We start from the raw sequence: 26004 nt of genomic DNA, 5'->3' as shown, positions 1-26004 counted from the left end.
TTATCTAATGGTGTTCATGACCTCAGGATGTCAAAAGTGCTTTACAGCCAATGAGGATTTTTTGAAGTGTAATCACTGTTGTAATGCAGGAAATGCAGAACCTAACTTGCCCACAGCAAAAACCCACAAACAACATTGAAATAACCACCAGATAATTTGTTTAGTGATGTTGGTTAAGGGATAAATATTGGCCAGGACACTGGTGATAACTCCCCTGCTGTTCTTGAAAGAGTGCCATGAGATCTTTTACACCCACCTAAAAGAGTAGATGGGGATTCTGTTTAACATCTCATCAAAAAGACGGCACTTCTGACAGTGCAGCGCTCCCCCAGCAGTGCACTGAAATGTCAGCCTAGATTTCATGCTCAAGTCTCTGGGATGCGGCATATAAATATAAAAATAGACTTGCTCAGCTGTTAAGTACACTGCCCAGCATGGAAATGAATTGGGAGATCCCAGGCGTGATGGCTAGTTGATAGCAAATGGAGCAGCAATAATGTGCTACATTGGTTTCAGCACCCCTTGGATTGAATGGGGTTGGAGGGGGGGCTGGGGGAAGATGGGGAAAGTGGCTAATTGCTGGGAAAAGAGACTTAATGTACTTGAGGTGAGGTCCAGGATCAGCCTAGCCTTTCAGATAAGCTGCCTACAGTCACTGTTCACACCACCACCGAGCACACACCCAAGCATGGAATAGCCAATTGGGCCAGCTCATAACCTGCCTTCGGGGAGTGATTCATAGCACGTGACTACTTTAAAAGGCAAGTTGGACGGAATTTGGGAGGTAGCAGGGAAGAGATGGAGAAATAATGAACACAAACTGTGCCTTCTGATTGTAGGGGTCTGCCATTCACTCCCTTCTTCTATAATGCCCACTGCTGGCAAGAAAAAACAATAACTTTTTTTCAGTAATGTGTATGCAGCCGTTAATTTTTGTATTGAATTGATGCCATTTGATCTATTGATGCTTTACTGTCCTGTCTCACGTACAACATCTACATTGTATTATACTTGGTTTCAAACCAAGGATACATCAGTGTTATGTTACTAGACTTGTATCAGAGACCTGGATTAATAAGACAGAACATGGAATCAAATACCACCATGACAGTAAAATCACACGTTCTTCAGGGAACTCCAGAAAACAGCAAAGTAGTTGACGCCCAACTGCCCTGTGAAATAACCTAGCAAATCATGCAATTGGATCAAACCGGAGTTGGTACACGACCACCTCCACAGGGGATAAACTACAGGCAACAGTCTCGTTTAAACATTCTGGCCACTTCTCTTGTGGTTTATGATCAGCAGAATACGGACACTGAATTTCTGAATGCCGTTTCATTATTTTTCGTGGGAGAAAATTTTTTCCCTGAATATTGATTTTACATTTTAAAATATGCAAATTCACATTGGGTTACTGGGGGAATAAGCCATGTTGATTATAAAATATGTAACCTGGAGAGAGAGGAAGTGAATCTGGAAACTGATTCAAATAGGAAATTGAAAGTCATTTTACAGGAAGCAAACTAGACACAGCATCCTGAGCTTTAGAATCAGGACAGCCGTTACCCCTTTAATGAAAAGTGCTCCAAATGTGGTGTATGTTGGCATCTCCTTTTTAAATAGGATTACAAAGGTTTAGGCTGGCAATGAAAAAGAACAAAGAACAATCCAGAGTAAAAATAATTAATTGGGAGAAAGCCAACTTTAATGGGGTCACAACACAGATATATCCCATTGAGGAATAAACATTCTGGGAAGGGGATAAACCAAAAATGGTTAACCAAGGAAGTTAAGGATAGTATCAAGTTGAAAGAAAAATATGCACTGTGGCAAAGATTAGTGGTGAGCCAGAGGATTGGGAAAGTTTTAAAAACCAACAAAAGATGACCAAAAAAGTAATAAAGAGGGAGAAAATAAATTTTGAGGGTAAACCAGCATGTAATATAAAAATGGACAGTAAGAACTTCTTTAAATACATAAAAAGGAAGAGAGGGGCCAAAATGAACATAGGCCCCTTAGAGAATGAGACTCGGAAATAATAATGGGGAACCAGGAAATAGCAGAGGAGTTAAATGAATACTTTGCATCGGTCTTCACAGTAAAAGACATGAGTAGCATTCCAAAAATACTAAATAATCAAGTGACAAAACGAGGTGGGGTGGAAAAAAATACAATAACTATCACTGGAGAAAATCTACTAGGGAAACTAATGGGGCTAAAGGCTGATAAGCCCCCTGGACCTGTGGGATGCATCCTAGGATATTAAAGGAAGTAGCTACAGAGATAGTAGATGCACTGGTAGTAATCTTCTAAGAATCCTTAGATTTTGGAAAAGTCCCAGAGGATTGGAAAACTACCAATGTAACACTCTTATTCAAAAAGGGAGGGAGACAAAAAACAGGTAGCTATAGGCCAGTTAGCTTAACATCTGTCATTGGGAAAATGTTGGAGTCTATTATAAACGATGTAACAGCAGAGCATTTAGAAATGTATAATATAATCAAGCAGAGTCAGCATGGCTTCATGAATGGGAAATCATGCCTGTCAAATTTATTAGAATTCTTTGAGGTGGTAACAAGCAGGATAGATAAAGGGCAGCCAGTAGATGTAATATACTTTGATCTTCAAAAGGCGTTCGATAAGGTACTCCACATAAGGCTACTTAATATGATAAGAACCCATGTTGTTGGGGTAGTATATTAGCATGGATAAGAGAAGGTTCACTAGGTTGATCCCAGATATGGAGGGATTTTCTTATGAGGAGAGGTTGAGTAGGTTGGGCCTGTACTCATTGGAGTTTAGAAGAATGAGAGGCGACCTTATTGAAACATGTAAGATTCTTAGGGGGCTTGACAGAGTAGATGCTGAGTGTTGTTTCCCCTTGTGACAGGGACCAGAGGGCATAATCTCAGAGTAAGGGGTCGCGCATTTAAGACAAAGATGAGGAGGAATTTCTTCTCTCAGAGGGTAGTGAATCTGTGGAATTCTTTACCGCAGAGGACTGGGTCGTTAAGTATATTCAAGGCTGAGATAGACAGATTTTTAAGGCAATCAAGGGTTAAGGGGAAAAGGCAGGAAAGTGCAGTTGAAGATTATCAGCCATCATCTCATTGAATGGTGGAGCAGACTCATTGGGCCGAATGTCCCACTTCTGCTCCTACGTCTTATGGTCTTATGGGGTAAGAAGGGATCTGGGCCAAATAAACTGGAATCAAAGATTGGCAGGAAAAACGGTAGCTGATCAATGGGATACCTCCAAAGAAGAGATAATTCAAGTACAGTCAAGGTATATCGCCTTGAAAGGGAAAGCTAAGGCAAACAAATCCTGACCTCTCTGAATGACAAAAGAGATAGAAATTGAGATGAGGAAGAAAAAGTGTGCTTAGAGTCATAGAGGTCTACAGCATAGAAAAAGGCCATTCGGCCCATCAACTCTGCGCCGGTCAAACAAGTACCTAACTAATCTGATCCCATTTTCCAGCATTAGGCCCATAGCCTTGTATGCCATGGCATCGCAAGTGCACATCCAAATAATTCTTAAATGTTATGATGGTTTCTGCCTCTACCACCCTTTCAGGCAGTGACTTCCAGATTCCCACCACGCTCTGGGTGAAAAAATTCTTCCTCACATCCCCTCTAAACCTCCTGCCCCTTACCTTAAATCTATGCCTCCTGGTTATAGATCTCTCCACCAAGGGGGAAAGTTCCTTCCTGTTCACCCTATCTATGCCCCTCATAATTTTATACACCTCGATCATGTCCCCCCTCAATCTCCTCTGCTCCAGGGAAAATAACCCCAGTCAATCCAATCTCTCCTCATAACTAAACTCTCCAGCCAGGCAACAGGCTTATGACAGATGTCATGTAGAAAATACAATTGAGAACCAGGCTGAATATAGAAGGTTCAGAGGTGAAGTGAAAAAGAAAATAAAAAAAAGCAAAGAGAGACTATGAAAAGAGGCTAACACCGAATATTAAAGGGAATCCCAAAGTCTTCTTTTGGCATATAGATAATAAAAAAAGATGGTAAAAGGAGTGGGGCCAATTAAGGACCAAAATGGGGATTTACACAAGGAGGCAGAGGGCACAGCTGAGGTATTAAATAAATACTTTGCATCTGTCTTTACCAAGGAAGATGTTACCCAGGCCATGGTGAAAGAAGAGATAATACAGACACTACAAGGGTTTAAAATTGATAAGGATTGAATAGGATATCTGTACTTGAAGTTAATAAGGCGCTGGGACAGAATGACAAGCAAGCAAGAATACTGAGGGAAGTGAGAGTGGAAATTGCAGAGTCACTGGCCATAACTTTTCAGTCTGTCTCAGACTCAGGGCTGGTGCCAGAAGAGTGGAGAATTGCAAACAATATACCCTTGTTCAAAAAAGGATGTAAAGGTAAATGCAGCAACTATAGGCCGGTCAGTTTAACTTCAGTGTGGTGTGGAAACTTCTAGAAACAATAATCTGGGACAAAACAAATTGTCACATGGACAAATGCAGGTTAATTAAGGAAATCTAGAATGGATTTCTTAAGGGAAAATTGCGTTTAACTAATTTGCTATAGTTTTTCTAAAGAGGTGACACCGAGGTTTGGTGAGGGCAATGCTGTTGATGTAGTATACATGGACTCCCAAAAAGCATTTGATACAGTGCCACACAACAGACGTATGAGCAAAATTACAGCTCATCAAATAAAAGGGAAAGTAGAAACATGAATACGAAATTCAGTGAGTGACAGGAAACAGAGAGTAGTGGTTAATGGATGTTTTTCAGGCTGGAGGAAGGTTTGTAATGGAGTTCCCCAGGGGTCAGTGTTGGGACCCTTGCTTTTCCTGATATGTACTAATGACCTAGACCTTGATGTACATACAACATAGGAGCAGAAGTAGGTCATTCAGCCCCCCCGAGCCTGCTCGCCATTCATAAGATCATGGATGATCTGTTTATGTTTTGAATTCCACATTCCCATCTACCTCTGATAACCTTTGATTCCCTTGCCTAACAAGAATCTATCTACCTCTGCCTTAAAAGTGTTCAATGATCCTGCCTCCACCGTCTTTGGAGGCAGAGTGTTCCAAAGTCGCACAGCCTTCTGAGAGAAAAAAATTCTCTTCATCTCTGCCCTGAAAGGGCAACCCCTAATTTTAAAACTGTGCCCCCTAGTTTTGGACTCACCTACAAGAGGAAACATCCTTTCCACGTCCACCTTATCAATATCTTTCAGGATCTTATATACTTCAATCAAGTCACCCCTCACTCTTCTAAACTCCAGTGGAAACAAACCCAGTCTGTCTAACCTTTCTTCATAAGACAACCCACTCATTCCAGGTATCAATCCAGTAAATCTCCTCTGAACTGCCTCCAATGCATTTACATCCTTCCTTAAATAAGGAGACCAAAATTGCATGCAATATTTGAGATGTGGTGTCAGCAATGCCATGTATAACTGAAGCATAACATCCTTACTTTTATGTTCAATTCCTCTCATAATAAAGGATAGCATTCCATTAGCCTTCTTAATTACTTGCTGTATCTGCATCCTAACTTTTTGTGACTCATGTGACCTAGATCCCTCTGCACCTCAGAATTCTGCAACCGTTCTCCACTTAAGTAATACACTGCTTTTTTGTTCTTCCTGCCAAAGTGAACAACTTCACATTTTCCTACATTATGCTCCATTTGCCAGATTTTTGTCCACTCACTCAACCTATCTGTATCCATCTGCAACTTCCTTACATCCTCTTAACAACTTACTTTCCTACCTATCTTTGTGTCAACTACAAATTTAGCTACCATGGCTTCACTCCCCTCATCTAAGTCTTTGATTTAAATTGTAAAAAGTTGAAGCCCCAGCACACATGCCTATGGGATTCCACTCGTCACGCCCTGCCAATCAGAAAAAGACCCATTTACGCATACTTTCTGTTTTCTGCCAGCCAGCCAATCTTCTATCCATGCTGATGTTACTGCCTAGACCAGGAACTTTTATTTTCTGCAGTAACCTTTGATGTGGCATCTTATCAAATGCCTTCTGGAAATCCAAGTACAGTACATCTACAGGCTCTCCTTTATCTGCAATGCATGTTACTCCTTCAAAAGAACTTCAATAAATTGGTTAAACACAATTTCCCTTTCACAAAACCATGCTGACTCTTCCAGATTACCTTCAGTTTCTCTGTGCCCAGCTATCCTTAATGATCGGTTCTAATACCTTCTTCCAGGACAGACATCAAGCTAACTGTCCTATAGTTTCCTGCCTCCCTCCCTTCTTCAATAGGGGGTTCATATTTGCTACTTTTCAGTCTGATGGAACCTTTCCAGAATCTAGGGAACTTTGGAAAATTAACACCAACCCACCTACTACCTCATTAGCCACCTCTTTCAAGACCCTAGGATGAAGTGCATCTGGACCCAGAGACTTGTCAGTCCAGTTTGTTCAGTACTATTTCCCTAGTAAATGTAATTTCACCAAGCTCCCCCCTCCCTTCCACCTCCTGGTTACTCCTCACTCAGGGCATGTACTGTATTTGGATTTCCAGAAGGCATTTGATAAGGTGCCACACCAAAGGTTACTGCAGAATATAAAAGTTCCTGGTCTAGGCAGTAACATTAGCATGGATAGAAGATTGGCTGGCTGGCAGAAAACAAAGTATGCGTAAATGGGTCATTTTCTGATTGGCAGGGCATGACGAATGGAGTCCCACCGGCATGTGTGCTGGGGCCTCAACCTTTGGAATGTTTTTTATATCCTCTATAGTGAAGATGGAAGCAAAATATTTGTTCATTTCATCCGCCATTTCTGTATTATCTATTATTAACTCCCCGCTGTCACTCTCTAGAGGACCAACAATCAGTTTACTTATGCTTTTCCTTTTTAACTACCTGTGGAAACTCTTGCTATCCATTTTTACACTTCTAGCTAGCTTCCTCGCATACTGTAATTTCTTTCTCCTGATTAACCTTTTAGCCTTTCCCTGCTGCTCATTATATTCTGACCAATCATCTGACTTGCCACTCATCTTTGCACAGTTAAATGCTTTTTCCTTAAGTTTGATGCTTTCCTTAATTTCTTTAATTAACCACAGATGGTGGGTCCTCCCCTTTGAATTTTTACAGGGCACAATTTGAAAATTTGTGGATGATATGAAACTTCAAAGCATTATAAACTGTGAGGAGGGTAGTGTAGACCTTCAAAAGGACATAGACATGTTGGTAGAATGGGCAGACAGGTGGAGATGAAGTTGACTGCAGAGAAATGAAGCGATTCATCCTGGTAGGAAGAACATGGAGAGACAGTATAAAATAAAGGATACAACTCTAAAGGGGATGCAAGAGCAGAGAGACCTGGGTATATATGTGCATAAGTCATTGAAGGTAGCATGACAGGTTGAAAGCGTGGTTAATAAAACATATGGTATCCTAGGCTTTATTATTAGGGGTATAGAGTACAAGAACAAGGAGGTTATGTTGAACTTGTCTAAGACACTAGTTCGACCTCAGCTGGGGTATTGCGTCCATTTCTGGGTGCCACGCTTTTGGAAGGATGTGAATGCATTGGAGATTGTGCAGAAAAGATTCACGAGAATGGTTCCAAGGATGAGGACCTTTAGTTATGAAGATAGTTTGGAGAAGCTGGGACTGTTTTCCTTGGAGAAAAGGTGGCTGAGAGGAGATTTGAGAGAGTCATTCAGAATCACAAGGGGTCTGGACAGAGAGTTAGAGAGAAACTGTTCCCACTCGTGAAAGGATCAAGAACAAGGGGGCACAAATTTAAAGTAATTTGTAAAAGAAGTAAAAGCGAAATGAGAAAAAACTTTTCATACAGCAAATGGTTATAGTCTGGAACACTCTGCCTGAATGTGTGGTGGAGGCAGGTTCAGTTGAAGCATTCAAAAGGGAATTAGACTGTTATTTGAAAAGGAAGAATGTGCAGGGTTACAGGTAGAAGGTGGGAGAATGGCATTAAGTAAATTTCTCATTCAGAGAGCCGGAGCAGACTCAATTGGCCTCCTTCTGCACTGTAAAAATTCTGAGATTCTGTACAGCACAGAAACAGGTCATATAGACTACCTGGTTCATGTCAGTGTTTATGCTCTACACGAGCTTCCTTCCACCCACCTTCAACTCACCCCATCAGCATATCCTTTTATTCCTTTCTCCCTTGTATACCAATCTAGCTTCCACTTAAATGCATTTTTGATATTTACCTCAAGAACTTGTAATAGCAAATTCTGCATTCTAACCACTCTCTGCTTAACAAAATTTCTTGACAGAATTCCATATTGGGTTTATTAATGACTGCCTTATATTTATGGCCCCTAGTTTTGAACTCCCCGCCAGTGGAAACATCCTCTCTATGCCTACCCTATCAAATATCTTCATAATTTTAAATACCTCTATTAGCGCACCCCTCAGCCTTCTCTTTTCTAGAGACAAGAGCCTCAGTTTGTTCAGTTCTTCCTAATGGTTATAATTTCTTAGTTCTGGTATAATCCATGTAAATCTTATTTGCACCTTCTCCAGTACCTTCAAAATTTGCAGATCAAAACTGTTCACAATACTCAATGTGTGATCTACCCATGGTTCTATAAAAGCTTAACATAACTTCGCTGCCCTACAATTCTATCCCTCCAGAAATGAACGATATATATCATAAACACATGAAATTGACAGGTAGGAAAAGACCAGCTGTTCCATCAAGCCACACATCACTTGATGGCTGGACCATGAGGACTCGACACTGCCATGTAATCTTCTGGCGAGGCAATAAAAAGAGAAAACAAGGAAGAAAGGGCCAATAAGGGAAATTTTTAAAAATTCATTCACAGGATGTATGCTTCACTGGCTGGGCCAGCATTTACTGCCCATCCCCAGTAGCCCTTGAGAAGGTGGTGGTGAGCTGCCTCCATAAACTGCTACAGTCCATGTGATGTAGGTACACCCACTGTGCTGTTAGGAAGAGAGTTCCAGAATTTTGACCCAGCGACGGTGAAGGAACGGCGACATATTTCCAAGTCAGGGTGGTGAGTGACTTGGAGGGGAACTTCCAGGTGGTGGTGTTCCCGTCTACCTGCTGCCCTTGTCCTTCTAGATGGTAATGGTCGTGGGTTTGGAAAGTGCTGTCTAAAGAGCCTTTAGACTCTTTAGTGCATCTTGTAGATGGTACACACTGCTAATACAGTGGAGGGATTGAATGTTTGTGGATGTAGTGCCAATCAAGCGAGCTGCTTTGTCTTAGAAGATGTCAAGTTTCTTGAGTGCTGTTGGAGCTGCACTCATCCAGGCAAGTGGGAATATTCCATCACACTCCTGATTTGTGCCTTGTAGATGGTGGACAAGCTTTGGGGAGTCAGGATGTAAGTTACTCGTCGCAGGATTCCTAGCCTCTGACCTGCCACAGTATTTATATCGCTAGTCCAGTTCAGTTTCTAGTCAATGGTAAACCCCAGGATGCTGATAGTGGGGGATTCAGTGATAATAACGCCATTGAACATCAAGGGGCGACGGTTAGATTCTCTCTTGTTGAAGATGGTCATTGCCTGGCACTTGCGTGGCGCAAATACTACTTGCCACTTGTCAGCCCAAGCCTGGATATTGTCCAGGTCTTGCTGCATTTGGTCATGGACTGCTTCAGCATCTGAGGTGTCGCGAATGGTGCTGAACACAGTGTGCAATCATCAGCGAATGTCCCCACTCCTGACCTTATGACAAAAGGAAGGTCATTGATGAAGCAGCTGAAGATTGTTGGGCTAAGGACACTACCCTGAGGAACTCCTGCAGTGATGTCCTGGAGCTGAGATGACTGACCGCCAACAACCACAACCATCTCCCTTTGTGCTAGGTATGACTCCAACCAGTGGAGAGTTTTCCCCCCCCGATTCCCATCGACTCCAGTTTTGCTAGGGCTCTTTGATGCCACACTCGGTCAAAAGCGGCCTTGATGTCAAGGGCAGTCACTCTCACCTTGCCTCGGGAGTTCAGCTCTTTTGTCCATGTTTGAACCAAGGCTGTAATGAGGTCAGGAGCTGACTGGCCCTGGTAGAATCCAAACTGGGTGCCAGTGAGCAGGTTATTGCAATGCAAGTGCCACTTGATAGCACTGTTTCATTCCATTACTTTACTGATGACGGAGAGTAGACTGATGGGGCAGTAATTGGCCAAGTTGGATTTGTCCTGCATTTTGTGGACAGGACATACCTGGGCAATTTTCCACATAGCCGGGTAGATGCCAGTGTTGTAGCTGTACTGGAACATCTTGGCTAAGGGAGCGAGTAAAGTTTTTGCTGCACAAAATTTCTCTCCGCAGCCTTCTGGCAATTGAAACTAGTCCAGGAGATCACACAAACAAAGTGTCAGCTGTAAAGACTATTAGCATTCAGCACTTGCACTGTTCCTAAAGTCATGGCTGCATTTCAATGATGCTGAGAACAAGGCATCACTGCCCAAAATCAATTCTTCTGTATCTCTCCTCTTCCGTCCCTCAAATTAAAAGCATAATTGCTGATGCTAAACAACAACTTGAATTTATATAGTGCTTTTAACGTAGTAAACATTGCAAGGTGCTTCACAGGAGTGTTATCACACAAAATTTGACACTGGATTACATAAGGAAATATTAGGGCAGGTGACGAAAAACTTGGCCAAAGAAGTAGGCTTTAAGGAGCATCTTAAAGGAGTGATAGAGAGAGGGAGGGAGAGAGAGAGAGACGGAGAGGTTTAGGGAGGAAATTCCATGGCTTAGGGCTTCAGTAGCTGTGGAAAGATGGAGTAAATAAAATTGCGAATGATCAAGAGACCAGAATTGGAAGAGAGCAGATATCTTAGGTAGCTGTAGGAGAGATAGGGAGGGGCGAAGCCACGGAGCGATTTGAAGATAAGGGTGAGAATTTTAAAATAGAGACATTGCTGGACTAGGAACTGTGTAGGTCAGCAAGCACTGGGGTGGATGACTGAACAGCAATTGGTGCGAGTTAGGGGTAAAGATGCTATTTTACAAGAGACCAGAGGTCCCACGTCATTCCTGGGAACAGTGATTTATTCGAGTATTTATCACACATCTTTAGGATTTTTTTGTGTGCTTCAATAAAGTTGTCTAACTGAGATAGGAAACAGCCAGAGTTCCTCCTCTAGAGCAGCATCCAGTGACCATGCCTCTGCTCACAAGCAGATACTACACTGGGACTGGGTCAGGCATGGTTAGCATGTTAGAGTGCTGCCCGAGCCCATGGATCAGCAAGGAGTTGGTTCCAACTAGGAAGGAAGCTGGAAGGGAAAGGATGTCTCCAAGTCAGCACTGAGCTCTCTCAGGCTGGGAAAAGCACAAATACGTGAGAGAGCGAGTGAGACCTTTACTCTACCCGACAATGTGTTGGCATAGTTCCATTCATCAGCATTCCTCGTCTACACATATGCAAGTGTCAGCCATGACTCAATGGGACACACTCACCTCCAAGTCAGAAGGTTATTGGTTGAAGTCCCATTCCAGCGAGCAAAAACCTAGGCTAACACTCCCTGTACTGTACCAAGAGAGTGGGTGTGACATTAAACCCTTCCTGCCCTCTTAGGTGGATGTAAAAAGATCCCAAGCAGAATTGGAGGAAGAGCAGGGAAATTCACCCGATGCCTTCGCCAATATTTCTCTCTCCATCAACGCCATTCAAACAGATGATCTGTTCGTCAATCTCATTGCTGTTTATGGGTTCTTGCTGTGTGCAAATTGGCTTGCACATCCCCTACAATGGTGACAGAATTTCAAAGTACTTCATTGCCTGTAAAGCACTTTGGGACCACCTGAGGTCATGAAAGGTGCTTTTGCACTATAAAGAAATTATAGCAAATCATTTTTTTGTATAATTTTCCAATTCGTGTCAGCCGAGAACAGATTGGGTGGACACTGGCTGAATGAGCTGGTGAAAGTGCTGAGGATAGCTCTTAATAAGCACCAACATTCCTTCTCAAACATTCACACACATCTGTCCCTCCAATATCATTCATGCTCCATTAAAATCTAATGGCTGTCATCAGCAGATAAACGATGCGTTTTACATGTTTGGGTTGGCCATGAGGCTCTCGCCCATTGTAGGCTCTCACGTTTTAATAACATTATTCCAATTATCATGAGCCATCGATCCACTAATGGCTATAGTCAGGGATCACAAGATCATTTAAAACATTAATTTGAAGTATAAGCACTTTTATGATTGTTTATTTCTATCATCGTCCTTGCATGTATACTTGGGAATTAATGCAAAAAAAATAGCTGGTTGTAATTTCAATATTGAAATTGGAGGAAGGAAAGCAAACAAAAACCACAATTATGGTTCATGCTCTCAATTGCAAACTCCTGCTAGAAAGGAGATGTGTGGGCATGAGGATCAGGTCCAGTTGAGACTCCCCTCCCTCTGTGACTAAATATCTTGCCAACACACAATATCTCAGCTCACACTGGGAGATGTACCACAGGTGCCAACAAGACTATTAGCAGAATCAACCATGATCTAATTCAAGGGTGGGACAGGCTTGAACAGCCTCCTCCTGCTCCACTGACCATATCCTATCAAGTTTATACAAGCACAAAGAAAAGGTGAGCATTGAATGCTCTGCATGCACACTTCAAGTTAATTTTTCCCCACAGAATGATGTGCAAATTAACCCCAGGAAGATTGTTTTCTAGCTAGAGGATAATTCAACATTATATTACCACATAGTGTTAGGGTATAGCAGTATAGTAGCTAAATTGCTGAACTAGTAATCCAGAATTTGAATTCAGGTTATCAAATGCAGATATCAGTTAAAGTGACCACAAAGCAGTCGGATAGTTGTAAAAACCTACCTAGTTCACTAAGTCCCTTAAGGGAAGGAAACCTGCTATCCTTACTGAGTCTGGATTTACATGTGACTCTAGTCTGACACCAATGTGGATGATTCTTAACTGCCCTCTGAAGTAGCCTAGCTAACTAAGCCACTCAGAGCAACAAATGCTCACCTTGCCAGCAATGCCCTAAGGGAGGTGTCAACTGTGGCTCAGTTCATAGCACCCTCGCCTTTGAATCAGAGGGTTGTGGGTTCATGTCCCACTCCCGGAAACCAAGAACTGTGAATGTACTCGAAAGAGTTACTCCCATATCCAGGGAATAATTTTAAAAACACAAAGCAGAGGGTTTTAAACTTAAAAATCAAACTGGTTTAAAAAATAAACAAACAATGATTTTTTGGGGCAGGAGGCACAATTTTTCTTTAAATTACAATTTTAAAAAATCACTTTCAAGTTTTTTTCCTTCTTTAACCTCATGAATCACTGAAGACATCTGTTTCTCTGGCCTAGGGCTAGGTATAGGAACATAGGCAAACACTCTGCCTGAATGGATGCTGTGATGTCAGCTCCCTTGTTGTCCAAGGTTTCTAATTACATTTCTGATTGTCACCCAGGACTATTACAAATGTGAGGAACCTGTGGACCAGTTGCAAACTGGTTTTCTTTTTAAAATCAATGGAATAATGGAGAGAAAGCTCATTAGAAGAGGGTCTTGAACTAAGAAGGCACATCCTTTTTTTAAAAAAATAAACTCTTGCATACAAACTGGGCGGATTACCACCATCTTGCAAGGCTCTCCCACTGAAACCACACTTGCTTCGGGCAGGTTTCTCCCACAGTGTTTTGCATGGTTTTCTAAACTTTTTTTGTAAACCTATGCACTTGAAGCATGTAGTCATATATCATGGGTCTAAGATCATGCAAGGGAAAATTAAATTAAACTCCAGGTAGATGATTTGCTAACACACTGATCTGACACACACAGCATTAAGACACAAGACAGCCCACACCCAGCAATGCTGCTCCCAACCTTGAATAAACTCTGTCTCATACCAAGCAACAAACCAAGACCTCACCTTTGTCCTATTCGGTAAGAGGAGCAGGGTAGTCATAAATGGGACAATGGTTTGAAGTTGAAAGTTACCTTCACTGTTGATGACCATGAAATGAAACATGATGAAAGCCTCAATAACTAACAGCTCTATATCAAAAGAGACAGAAACAATGGGAACAATAGACTTCGAATTGCTAAAAATGGGAGTTTTGGGGTTATTTGAGCGTGTATTTCAGTCATTTCTGAATGCTCCACTCAAAAGAAAGGTGGGTGGTTAATCATACGCTCGAGAGGGTCACTGAAGAGAAATCAGATGACACCATGTTAACACAAGATCATTCAGACAGCTCCACAAGTACAGAGAACCACCAAGTTAAGCTCACTCTCAGCTCCTTCCAATTGTCAATTCAGGAGGGAAGCAGTTAAATTCACACCCTACAATAATAGTTAAAATATTTTGTAATAGTTAGTTATCAGCAAATTTATTTTTCCCCATTTACCCCAATTTGCTCAAGCATGTATTGTTGCCTAATGTCTTGTCCAAGTAACCATGCTTCATGCGTGTTCCAGGTGGTTGCTTGGTCATAAATAACGGCCCAGGCAGGCCAAATTATGACCTCGCCCAACAACTTAACAAGTGCATGTGTGCGTACACACATTTCAAATGCTATTCAAGATGAGGTCCGAAATATGGAACTATTTCTGTCAGAATTTCCTCAGGCATAAACTCACTGGCTACCCATTAGTTTTACAAGCCATGCACAATCCTTTCATTTCTAGGGCCTGGATTTAAATCCAGACAAGTAGAAAGAAGACTTGTATTTCTATAGTGCCTTTCACAACCTTAGAATGTCCCAAAGCACTTTACAAAAGTGCTTCAAAAGCACTTCATCAGCTGTAATGTAGGAAACCTTGCGGTCTATAGCAAGCTCTCACAAACAGCAATGTGTTGATTGAGGGATAAATATTGACCAGGACATTGGGGATCACTCCTGATCACTGCTACAAAAACTAACATTCAGTTTGTACATCAAGTACTTGAGAGATAACTCCCCTATTCCTCTTCGAATAATGCCATAGATCGTTTACTTGAGAAGGCAGATGGGGGCCTCAGTTTAATGCCTTATCTGAAAGGCAGCACCCTCCAATGGTGCAGCATTCCCTCACTGCTGCACTGGAGTGTCAAAATTAGATTGTTGTGTTCAGGCAGTGCACAGACTAGCAAGTCCCAAATGTGATTTGCAGTTTGTTCTGTGTAGAATAAGTTTTAGTTGGGGAGCTACAATGAAGGTCAGCATCCTTGAACTGTGTGAGGAATTGGGGAAGGGGCAGGAAGCTGGGAGAAGAAAAGCTCAACTGTTGTCTAGTGACCTCTGCTGGAACTGCAAGTGCTGAAGTTAAAAGGGATGGAATCTGCCTCAGTTCTTGTGTCCTCGTGACAACAGGAACAGCAGGCACAGGGTGTATAGGCTCACACACGGACCAGAAGCTAAGGTGCTCAAGAGCTCCTCTGAAATTTGGTGAGGTCAGGGTCTTCGGAGGTTGCACTATTACCCACTATTCACACCCTAACGGACTTCATTAACTCTACACATTCATCACAAGGTGTCAGTTGTAGCTCAGTGGATGACACTCTCACCTCTAGTCTGAAGGTTGTAGGTTGAAGTTCCACTCCACTCCAGAGACTTGAGCATAAAGATCTAGTGTGACACTTCAGTGCATGCACTACTGGAGATGTCATCTTTCAGATTAGTATCTACACTTTAAAAAGTACTTCATTGATTCATGTGTGTTCCAGGTGGTTGCTTGATCATAAATAACGGCACCCTGAGGTTGTGAAAGGTGCTGTAGAAACACAAGATCTTTTATCCATCTTTGCCATAACCTACTTCAAAATAAATTGTTTCTCCCATCCTTTCGACCAGTATCTCTTTACAGCATCATGCGATATTTTTCACTTCCCACGTAAGCTATCCTGTACCATCCAACTACCAATTAGCAACCTATGAGTAGATGTGTACTCTCTTGTCCTTTGCATGTGGGCCATAATGATCTGGCGCAAACTTGTTTCACAAAGAAACCCTCACAGCTGGCAAACAGAGGTGACTTTCTCCCCATTGTGTGGGGAAAATAATTCAAAAGATGAGAGCTTCCCACATCATGTTTTAAAATCGCAATAGGGTTGCATTGTCATATAAAAGTATTTGTGATAAGAAGGAGAGGTTGCAGATAAGGCAGCAAGGCCTTTCTGTACTTTGGCTTGAGTCCTGAAATAGACTGCTACAAAAGCTAACATTCAGTGTGGACGTTGAGTGCTTGAGGTACACCAGAGTGCATCCGCCCTCTAGCTCACTCTCAGGTCCAAGCCTCCCTGAACTCCTTCGATTCTGCTCTTTAGCATATCCCCAAGGTATCAGCTGCTGTTCAATGAACTCACCTCTAGTCTGAAGGTTGAAGTCCTACATAGAGTCTCGATCAGGTTCAGATCTAGCCTGACACTCCAATGCATTACTAAGGGAGTGCTGCACTATTGGAGATTCTGTCTTTCAGATTAGTGACTACACTTAAAAAAGCATTAATTGACTGTAAAGCGCTTGTTCGGGGTGGGGGGGGGTGGGAGTCATATTGGACTCAAGACATTGACTTGGTTTCTCGCTCCACACATGCTGCCAGACCTGCTGAGTTTTTACAGCATTTTCCACTTTTGTCCCATAGGTTTGCTAATGTGCCTCTGTGCAGGGGTACAGGGAGCCTGTTGAGGTGAGCTGGAGACCAAACAAGAAGCTTAGAGAGCGAGAGATAGAGATAGAAAAAACGAGAAAAACAGAACACACAATGACTATGACCTATTGAACTGAGAAGGTTGCAAATAGAAAGGTAGTGAGAGGAACACAAAGGATTATGGGAACAGAGTTAAGGAAACAGACTTTTAAAGAATCTGTCAGCAATACTGTGATAGATCAGTTAGTATACATGGACCTGTCTTATTCATAGTTAATAGAATATTTACTAACTATCTACTCTTTGAGCTTGTAATGATTACATTAAAACCCATGTCAGGATAGCTGCCATTTCATTGAACAGTTCATATATATTGGGAAGTGGAAGTAGAGTGTGAAAACGAGGCTGCAATCATGATCGGATAACCACAAAACCAAAGTTTCCGTTGTTTATAATAATCATCTGAAGCTCAAGACTCCCAACTTGCCTGAAAATCACTACATGTCTATTAATTTTGTTATTATAGTCTGCATGAAAACATTAATTTTTTTTGCTAGCAGAAGTTGTCATGTCAGATATAAATGGGCAGGACTCCACTGGGGGTTATAACAATACAGCTTTTAGTGAGCCAATGTCCAATGACAATGCTTGCAGGCAGTCCCTGATGTGGAACGCTGCTTCTGCTGGTTAACGCAATCTTATTGTCACATAAAGGTTGGGCAATCACCATAATTGGCCTAATTTACTAATACCATATAAATATAAAATATTAAGAGTTACAATACCAAACAATATTAATCACACATAATACCTGTAATATCCATCACTTCACAAAACCTGCTCCAAGATCCAACTAACTTTGATTGTGCTCTCTCCAAAACCTCTTATATTAGTGTGCACTACAAAATGTTATACCCTACCCTCCACTGCAAATTTCCAAAGTTTTCTCACACTCTTTTGTTTATTCCTCACCTTGCTTCAAAACCTTTTCTCTCAGTTGTCAGTTCAAGTCCCGATCCGAAACTTGAGCACAAAATCCTGACTGACACCGAGGGAATGCTGCACTGGAGGTGCCATCTTCCATTTGACTGGTTAAACCAAGGCCCCAACTGCCTTTTCAGGTGGGTATAAAAGATTCCATATCACTATTCAAAGAAGAGCAGGGGAGTTTCTTCCTAGTGTCTTGGCCAATATTCATCCCTCATCACATTAAAAAAAGCAATGACTACACTTCAAAAGTACAACTGGCTGTGAATTCTTTGCAACATCATTAAGTCGTGAAAGTCATTATATAAACACAAGTTCTTCATCTTTCTTATGTGTTGATTATTTTCATTTAATTCTGTCACAAGACACTTGTAATGAAATCCTTTTTTGTTGGACATTTTCCTCATTGCATAGACAATGCTTCTCCTACTCAATCACGACATGCAGTTAAAACTGAGAATCATACGACTTCATAACAAACAAAAGGTATAAACCTACCATTTAGCAAAATGACACCGCCCACACAAAATCATGGCTACTGTTGGCAGATAACATAGTAATTGAAGTTAACACTATATATACACAAAGGCTGCACAAGAAGCCTACTGCATGTATCACTCGGTGCAGCAAACAGGCTTGTGTGCAAATGCACTGATTATACAAATGGACCAGTCACACACTTACCTTTACCGCCTTCTGGAGAATGCACTTTAAAAGACGGAATAGGATAGGTAGAAAAATGCATTTATATAGCACCTTTAGTGCAAGGCTCTTCACAGGAATGCTGTCAGATAAAACGACACTGAACCACATGAGAAGACATCAGGGCAGACAACTAAAAACTGGATCAAAGAGTAAGTTTTAAGGAGCACTTTAAAGGAGAGAGAAGACGTGGCGAGGCGGAAAGGTTTACTGAAGAATTTCCAGATGTTAAGGCCCAGGCAGCTAAAGGCACAGCTGCTAGAGTTGCAACGATATTTAATGATGCAGAAACAGCCAGAATTGGAGCAGTGAGAGACCTTAGAGGCTGCAGGGCTGGGTGAAGTTACCAAGATAGTGAGAGGGATTCACAGATCCTACATGGATATTCATCCCATCTACATCATTTGCAAACTACATTAGCATTACATTATCCTTTGTTGTACCACCATCAAAAACAAAACTGTGAATCCTACTGAGTAATAGGATATGGGTTTGGCCCCACAACTCTAGATTTCAAGCTGATGACAGCTGAGCAAGGTCCGTCTTATAACATACAAAATATACAGGTGCGGTAGTGAGGTGGTTATGTTACTCAACTAATAATCCAGAGTACGAGACTTCCAAATCCTATCAGAGCAGTTTGAGAATTTAAATTCAGTTTCAAATAAAACTGTAAATAAACAAAATATGGTAGCAAAGGGAACATGAGGTTGTGAAAATATTGTAAAAACTGACTGGTTCACCAATGTCCTTTGAGGGGAGGAAACCTAACAGCCTTACCCGGTCTGGGCCTTCATATGACTCCAGTGCCACATCAATATGGCCCAGTCTTAACCATCATATGAAGAAGGCCTTGTGAGCCCCTCAGTTGTATCAAACCACTACTGTGTTCAAGGCCACCACAATCTTCTTAGGACATCTAGGGATGGGTAATAAATGGCAGCTTTGTCTGTGAAATCGCACAAATTATTTTCTTTTTAAATAACAATAAAATGAATCACATAGAACTGGAGATCAGTTAATCTCACCCACATATCACCCAAACTAGCTCTTCTCACGCAGTCGTTGTTCAAGCTGTGTGAACTATTCTTCCACATTTTGTACTCAACTCTCAAAATGAAGTAGTTCACCTTAGTTTCAATCTCTTAAATTTGTTGCAATAAAGGAGAACAGGACTTTGAACTGTTGCTAATTCTCTGCTATCAGAAGAACATTTGTTGTAAGCTGTTGGACGTAGTTCAGTAGGTCTTAAGGTATTTGTAGTTTTAGGTAGTTCAACAGTAAGTATTTATTAACTACTGGAAACTACATACAAAGGTACAGTAAAGGTCGAAGCTGGGGGCCGTCTCTATTTTTGCTTCCATACATGGCTCTATCCAACACTACACTGACCCCTAAGTCCGGGTCATGTGTTCTCTTACATCACTGCGAGGGTGGTACTGTATTCAGTCCCACGTTAACCCTTTATTTGCCAGACCCTTATACTACACCTCCCCACAAGTCCTTATCTAACGTATTTACAAGTTATCCTAATATACCCCATGTATTACATCATTACTACTACCCCATCCACCCCCCTCAAGTCTCCGAGTTCATAGGTTCAGGCCATCTGGAGGCCTTATAACCCTTCCATATCTTGTTTCACTGCCGTCGAAGGAATGGTAGGCTCCGTCGCAACAGGTAAGCTTTGTTGAATTGGAGGTTGTTCGGGCATCTGGGTGGTGTCTTTTCAGCCTCTTTTTCTGCTCTTTGGCATTGAATCGCTCTTTGCCGATTCCCCAATTGTAGCCATGGATCGGGGTTGGTTTATCCCCCTCTTTACAGGGCCAACGAACTCTGAGCTCATCTCTAGAGTTTCTTTCTCTTCTTACTTCATGCAGCTCGCCATGACACATGCTGGGATGGAAGGTGGCTTTTCCTGTTATAAGGGTGTGACTTGGTAGTAAGCTCAACTTTGTGTTTGGCTGTGTGGTGTGCTGTCATCAATGGATGGCTGCTACTCGGCTCCAGCATCGCTTGTGGCACTGTCATGCTGGTTGGGAATTGCTCTGTGGTCTCAGGGTTTATCTCTCCAACTGGCATTGGAGCCGGAGGTTGAGGCTCTTCTCATTGCTAGTTTCTCTCTTGACTGTCATCTACTCGAAGTGTCATGGTAACCATCAGTGGTTGGCTGGTCTGACCAATGAGGGCACCTGTAATGATAGTGGACAAACCTGCTCTGCAAAGAGTGAAGACAATTCCAAGCTGAATTGGAGCTCTTAGGAACTTGCAGTTCTGTATAATTTATGACAGCAGTTGTCTTGACATCTTCTGCCTTTAAAGGAGATTCAGGTGTACACGGGCATCTCCGCTCAAGAGAGAAAAAGATTGGTTATGGATGACATACATCAGCTCAAGGATTTGTTTGCCACCATACCTTAATGGTTCCAGAATCATGCCTATGACCAAGCTGGATTTCTCCAGGCCAACAAAGTGGTATGTCTGTTGTTTGAAGCCAGAGGTGTCTCAGCTATGGTTCTTTGTCCAATATGACCATAACACTGGCTTCTGTGTCCAATTTAAAGTTTGTGACATGGCCATTAACTCAGATGCTGCATACCACAACAAAAATCCAGGATCTTTGACTTCACCCAAGAAGCATAGTTGTGTGTCCTCTTGGTGTGTTGTCTTGACCTTGTGAATCCCCTTCGAATCTTCTGTGTATTTTAATGTTTTGGCTTTGAACAGCTTTCTAAGTGTCCTATTTGGTTACATTGAAAGCATTGGGCTGAAATTGCCAGACAATGATCACGCCAGTGGGGACTCTGCTCCACAACGCTGGCATGGTCACTCTCCTGGTCGATTAGGGCATTGCTTTCCCTGGCCTGAAGTATCCCTGTTTTTATGCTGTTTCACTGACTGGACAGCGGGATTTACTTTGTACTACGGTTTGCTTTCTCCCCTTAACATGGATCTGTGCTGCAGACGGATTTCAGATCGCCTGACAGTTTGGATAGCTTTCTCAAGGGTGAGATCTTCCTTCACTTGAAGCACATCCATAAGTGCGTCATCTGCCGCTGGTACAACTATTTTATCCCTGATTAGCTCAGATTTCAGGTTATTGTAAGCACAGCCTTCAGCCATTCTGTACAGGTCATTAATGAAGGAGTTGACAGATTCTCCTGGCTGCTGGACACATTTATTAAATTTAGCCCTTCCAAGGATTTTGTTACTTCTGAGATTAAAATAAGTGATGAATAATTTTAAAACTTCATCAAATTTTGCAGATGATTCATTAATTCCTTGACTAGCTATTATATTGTCAGCTAGCAGGCCTACTGAATAAAGCAGTGTATTAACTTGTTCAGCTTGTGTCTTTTTATCCAAGCGTGTATCTAAGAATTCTCTTTCGCCAAAGTCTCCAATTTTGTGAATGATCTGGGTTTTGGATAAGTCCAAAGAGTGGATTTCTGATCCATGGTTAAATTTTTTTTAATTTGCAGGTTCAGCTTTAAGAGGTTTCCAAAAATCCAAGATGGCAACACCATACACTTCTTCACAAAGGATTTTCCTGTGCTTGCCAATTTTGGCAGCCTCCCACAATAATGGCGTTTGCGACTTCAGCATTTAAATTTTTTCACAATGGCTGCCTGGATCCACTGGTTAATGTCTTCCCCACTTTAGCACAATCTTCTCAGATCTTGGAAGTGTCAACTCTTGACTTGTGCTGGGTTTTTAAAGCTGCCTACTCAGTCGCAATTAACTTTAATTAATTATCCTTTCTCTTCTTCATTCAGAACGAGCTCGGCTGCCACGTGTTCAGGCGCCAACTTGGGAATCAGGTTTCTCAGACTGCAATTTAAATGGCAATTTCTGACCACTGCAGTATGTAACCTCTTTCAGGGTTTATGTTGTCTAGGAATTTTAAATTTTTAGCCCTCCCTTTCTAGATCAGCTAACTCTGTACACTCTGGGTACTGGAGCTGGACTTCCATGGGATTCAATGGAGTCTTCTGCTATAGTGAGGAATTTAATTTCTACCTTCAGCTTCCAAGCCTTCCTCTGTGCTTTTCCCTGGCGTTTTCCTTCTGCGTCTTTGCTTCCTGAGCTTTTCTTCAGGTCAGAATGCTTCCTTGATTTTTCCTTCAGTTTTCCAGGATTTTAATTTTCTTCTGCAGTCTCTGCAAGGTTTTGAGCTGTTCCATTCGCTGCCACCTTGTTGTAAGGTGTTGGGTGTAGTTCAGTAGTAAGTATTTATTAACTAATTGAAACTATATACAAACTATTAGAAACTATATACATAGATACAGGAAAAGTACAAGCTAGGAACTGTCTCCATGCTTAATTCTACACACTGCTCTGTCCAACACTACACTGTCCCCTAGGTGTAAGTCATGTGTTCTCTTACGTCACTGTGTGGGCAGTATTGTACTCAGTCTATGTGCCAGACCCTTATATTACATTTAACCACAAAATAGATAAATTCATCCTGGTCCCTTAAGGAGTTGGGACAGATGGTGTTTGAACCCTTTGTTGCCCAACTCTATGGCTCTCTGGTGTCAAGGGCTGTTCCGCTAGACTCGAAGGAGACTAATGTAGTTCCAATTTTTAAAAAGGGGAACTGCAGCGGTTCAAGAGGGCAGCTCACCACCACCTTCTCAAGGGCAACTAGGGATGGACAATAAATGCTGGCCTAGCCAGCAACACCCACATCCCGTGAATGAATAAAAAAGGTAGAGCCAGGTTACTATAGGTCTATTAACTTGATGTCAGCAATAGGGAAGATGCCCAAAGGCATCATTAAAGATGCCCGATATGAGCACAGATAAAAAGGATCATAATCAGGGACACTCAACAGTTTCTGGAAAAGGTCATCTCTTCCCAATTTGAATTGTTTGAAGAAGAAGCCACTGGGCTAGGGGGTGAGGGTAATCTGGTTAGACATTGTCCACTGGAACTTACAGAAAGCCTTTGATAAGGCAGGTCACAAGAGACTTCTCTAAGAGATAGAATCTTGTGGGACTAGCAGCAGTCTGCTGTGGTGGATTGGGAAGTGGCCAAATTGCCTCAGGCAGAAAATTGTAAACCAATAGATTTGTATTTGTTTGGTGACCGATTACCAGTCATGCCCCACAGGTATCGGTGTTGGAACTGTTGCTATTTATATTGATGACTTCAATATAGGTAGTGGGAAATGATCTGCAAGTTTGTTGATGATACCAAGACGTGTACGAGTCAGAACTTCAGAGGATGCTTGACTACTACAGGCAGTTCTGGGGATTGGACCTATGTTTAACTTAGGAAAATGTAATGTTATGCATATGGGCAGATCAAATGCTAAATATACATATATCCTACAAGAGAAGTAATTTAAGCCAGTGGGGGTAGATATCTGGATGTTTTAGTGCATAGATCTCTAAAGCTCCATGGCCAATGCCATGAAGCGATAGCTAAAGTAGTGTGTGTCCTGGGACCTACTTTAAAATAAAGAAAAAGAAACAGAAAAAAGAGAAAACAAAAATGTATAATTAGTAACCTTAGATACTAGTTCTAAAACTTTTGTGTGCATAGAATTCCACATAAATATTGAAACACTCCAAGGAACCCATAGCAACATTCAAAAGGCAAGCGTCAGTTACTCAACGGAACACAGTGTTACCATTACACAAAACGTTTCTATCAATCGAACATTTACAGCAACAAATACAACAAGTTAACAAATACACAAACCCGATGATGGTCAGAGAGAAATCTGATGGCCTCACCAAATTCTGGATTCACAGGAACAGGAATGGGCCATTCCTAAGAATCTCTACAATTCAAGATGACAGCCAATTTGTATCTTAACTCCATATCCTCTGATGTCCTTACCCAACAAAAATCTATCGATCTCAATCTTGAAAATTTCAACTGACACTCCCCAGCACCCACAGCCAATGCCCAGGGGGTGAGGCGTGGAGAACAATTCACTACCCTTTATGTGAAGAAGTGCATCCTGACAGCACCTGAACAGCTTAACTTTAATAGTAAGCTTGTGTTCTCTTCTTCCCACACCAGAGGAAACAGTTTCTCTGTACCTGTCCTTTTAAATCCCTTTATCATTTTAAATACCCTCCAACCTTCTAATTTCAAGGACTATGAACCAAGTTTAGGCAAACTGTCCTCACAATTTAACCCTACAAGCTCTGGTATTCTTCTGGTGCATCTAAAACTACTCTGAGACCAATAGGTCCTTTCTGAGGCACAGCACCCAAGTGGAGTCAAATGAAGACTCTGTTCAACAGCAACACCACTCCCTTATTTCTGTATTCCAACACTCTTGACATAAATGCCAATGGGCAATTTGATTACTTTTTGCACTATCAACATCCTGGGGGTTACAATTCACCAGAAGCTGAACTGGACTATGCGATATAAATACTGTGGCTACAAGAGAAGGTTAGAGGCTAGGAATCCTGCAGCAAGTAACTCACCTCCTGACTCCCCAAAGCCTGTCCACCATCTACAAGGCACAAGTCAGGAGTGTGATGGAATACTCCCCACTTGCCTGGATGAATGCAGCTCCAACAACACTCAAGAAGCTTGACACCATCCAGGACATTGCAGCCGCTTCATTGGCACCCCGTCCACATTCACTCCCTCCACCACCAACGCACAGTGGCAGCAGTGTGTACCATCTACAAGATGTACTGCAGGAACTCACCAAGGCTCCTTAGACAGCACCTTCCAAACCCAAGATTGCTACCTTCTAGAAGGACAAGGACAGCAGACACACGGGAACACCACCACCTGGAAGATCCCTCCAAGCCACTCACCATCCTGACTTGGAAACATGTTGCCATTCCTTCACTGTCGCTGGGTCAAAATCCTGGAGCTCCCACCCTAACAGCATTGTGGGCGTATCTATGCCACATGGACTGCAGTGGTTCAAGGCAGCTCACCGCCACCTTCTCAAGGGCAATTAGAAATGGGCAATAAATGCTGGCCTAGCCAGTGATACCTACATTCCACGAATGAATAAAAAACCTATATACTAGCTTTTAGTGATTTCTGTACCTGGACACACAAATTTCTTTGCTCCTCCAAGGCTCCAAGTCTCTCACCATTACGAAAACATTCCAAATTATTTTAAATCCAGGTACCTTGTGTGAAATCTATGGCAAGAATACAGTTTGCTTCATATGATTTTCAGCAATGAAACCAACCTTAACATGGACATTGATTTAGCAAAATTCTATTACATGAAGCACAGAAATGATTTTCCTGAAGTAAAACAAAGGCTGGCACAGAGGGTGGACTATTTTTGGGACTGGGACTTAAGGATTCATGACTATTAAACGAACATTGAAGCTGTATCAAGTGAATTAAGAATTTTCAGGTCATTCTGGCTGTGTTCTTCAACAAATAAACCTTCTGGGATTCCCTAGAACAGTGCAGGCGGAATTTATCATAAATTAGAGCCACTGGCCATTTTATTACAAGGTTTTCGTAGCTATGAAATAGCAACCAGAGTCAAACAGAAACAGGAAATGTTCCTTTACAGCTAACCCAGTCACCAATTAAATTACCTGTACTGATTCCAATGCTGTCATATGACATAACCCATAAATCATTAAAGATCTTATGTTTGCATGCACTTCCTGTCAACTTTTCTGATTACAAACATGGCATAAAAATGTATAATGGAAATCACCTATGTAAACCTGTCACATAGTAATTATACCCTCTTGCTAATGGTGGT

At 41.9% G+C, this 26004-nt stretch overlaps 1 protein-coding gene across 2 annotated transcripts in view; it reads right to left on the bottom strand.

The window, feature by feature from the left end:
* Window positions 1-26004, bottom strand: part of extl3 (exostosin-like glycosyltransferase 3) — an 85257-nt gene that overhangs the window by 55483 nt on the left and 3770 nt on the right. The window contains exon 1 of one of the 2 annotated variants that reach the window (XM_078541955.1): window positions 19065-19203. The exons of the other annotated variant lie outside the window; for it this stretch is intronic. The gene's annotated coding sequence lies outside the window, so the exon portion shown is untranslated. Of the gene's footprint in view, window positions 1-19064; window positions 19204-26004 lie in introns of those variants that run through there. 2 annotated transcript variants of the gene reach the window in all.

This window comes from Cetorhinus maximus, chromosome 5, assembly GCF_964194155.1.
Source record: "Cetorhinus maximus chromosome 5, sCetMax3.hap1.1, whole genome shotgun sequence".
NCBI lineage: Eukaryota > Metazoa > Chordata > Chondrichthyes > Lamniformes > Cetorhinidae > Cetorhinus > Cetorhinus maximus.
The sequence above is the reverse complement of the archived record's forward strand: the minus strand, read 5'-3'. Positions and strand labels throughout refer to the sequence as shown.